The sequence below is a fragment of the Montipora foliosa genome, chromosome 3, assembly GCF_036669935.1.
Source record: "Montipora foliosa isolate CH-2021 chromosome 3, ASM3666993v2, whole genome shotgun sequence".
Classification (NCBI taxonomy): Eukaryota; Metazoa; Cnidaria; class Anthozoa; order Scleractinia; family Acroporidae; genus Montipora; species Montipora foliosa.
The window spans coordinates 27,851,168-27,853,289 of record NC_090871.1 but is presented as its reverse complement, the minus strand read 5'-3'; the positions used below and the strand labels follow the sequence as shown (position 1 = coordinate 27,853,289).

Here is a 2,122-nt window from a genome sequence, read left to right as displayed (position 1 = left end):
GCATCGCACAGGTCATGGAATCCCTTTGAGCTGCCTGAAATTTTCAGGTGTTTGTAAGAGGCAAAGATAATTGTGAGGATCACTTCAATCTTTTGAAGAAGCAGACTATATCATAGAAAGAATATATAACATGTTCATATATTTGAACTGTGGGGTAATATTGTAGTTAATAATGTATCCATGTAAGTGAACATGGCAGCTGAAGCAACTAATGTTGAGTTGTTGCTAAAGAAGCCTGAAAAAACCCAGTTTCTTCCTAGTAACTGCAACAATCACTGTCATTCATTTGAGACCCGTGTACTCCGAAGTTCAAACATATGAAAATTCCATGCATTCTTTTCATGATACATTCACCTATTATTTAAGCAATAGAGAACTTTTTCTGTGTTGACATTATAATCCTCATCTAAACACTAGGGGGAATTGGGAGAAATCAAGACAGATAGAACTGTCGAGAATTCTCCCAACTCCCAGAGTGTTAATTTATATGAGGCTATGTAAACATAGAAAAAAGTCCTCTATTGCTGTTATAAAAAATTTCTCAAAAATGATTTGACAAAATAATCTAGGAAAATGCTGGGTGTTTTTACTTCTTGATTGAATCATATTTTCTTGAAACACACTCATATCCTACCAGCCAATCAAAATGCTCATCTGACAACACATAACCAATCAAAATTCGTGCGATGTCACAGTCGTGTTTACATACTCTCGGGTAAACACAGCTATTGACCAATGAGAGTGTGGGCGAGTCCAGTTCAAGCCAGCCCTGGATTTTTTCAGGTTTCTTTTGCAACTGCTCATTTTTTGCTTCAGAACTGCGATGATCACATTCACTATAGTAAGGTGACTATACAGTAATATATACATGTACAATAGTGTAGTCTTGAGGTGATTGTTATGTGATAATCTCCTAATTATTTTTTTCAAAATGGCCGCAAGCCGTTTTGTCGAGGTGACAGACAAAGAATTCAATGATATTATTTTAAAGAAACATTTATTAACCTCAGGCTTGTGTGTAACTGCTTGCACCCTTCCCCCAGCCCTTCAAGGAGAAGGGTTAGTGCTTTTGGCCTTCATACTCTTGCAAACTTGTCACTTTTTTCACCAAATTTGCATCTAAATAATAAGATTGTTTCATTTTCTAGGAACTCAAGTTACTCTCATCAATCCAGTCTGCCTTGTCGGCTACATCTAGGCATCTTGGAAATTTTTTGATGAGCGTATCCATGATGAAGAGATCACACTCATACATTTTTTCCGTGATGAATACCTGGAATATCAGAAAAGAGTCCCAGCTTCTGGGGTGCCATTTGTTAAAGGTTTAGTCTGACGCCCAGCATGAATGAGAAGGATTGGCACTTAACCCTGGGGTGATTTTAAGTGAAGCATTTCCTGTTATGTGAGCACACTTTTCATGTCAAATTTATAACTTAAAGGACAGGTTTAAAAAAGCTAAAATTATCTATGGATCCCCTCTTACAGTACTTAAAAAAAATTGAAGAAACAGACATAACTTTGTTACGATAGGAATATGTTTATTTATATACAGAACTTGACGTTTTTTTTTAATCGTAAATTTCTTGAGAATTTTCCATTTAGTGAATTGCACTGTCGTTGACTGCAGTTACACTTTTATTTTATGTGTTCTGCCAAAAAAAATTTCTTGATTACCGGGTTGTTTGGAATTTTATGAGCAGAAGACAAAGCATTCTTTTTTTTCTCTTGCTTTTTACATGCTGACGTGAAAGAGAAAATAAATTGAAAGCTATTTTTCATTCTGTTTGCCCCGTTTCTTCAAATTCCGCCGCCCTCCTGACTTGGCAGAGAGAATTCCAAATCAATAGTCCATATGCATGATTACGAAATATGCCCAAAATTCACCACCAAGCCTCGTTTGCACAAACATTATTCACATCATTTGGACATGCAATACTATTTGCACGGGGGTTTTCTTTACATGTTTGGTCATTTGAGATTTAGCTCATGCTAAAATTTACAAGTTTGATTTTCGAATTCGAGGCTCGGTGGTTAAATTAGCTAGTCAAACGTCATCACGCGTAAGGGCTATTCAAATCGACCATTGTTTTGACAACGAAAGGAGCTGTGACATTTGACTTCG

General features: G+C 36.4%; 1 pseudogene; it reads left to right on the top strand.

Annotated features, from left to right (window-relative positions):
• Positions 1 to 1,738, top strand: part of LOC137994696 (protein-S-isoprenylcysteine O-methyltransferase-like) — a 3,939-nt pseudogene extending 2,201 nt beyond the window's left edge.
• Positions 1,739 to 2,122: the final 384 nt, after the last annotated feature.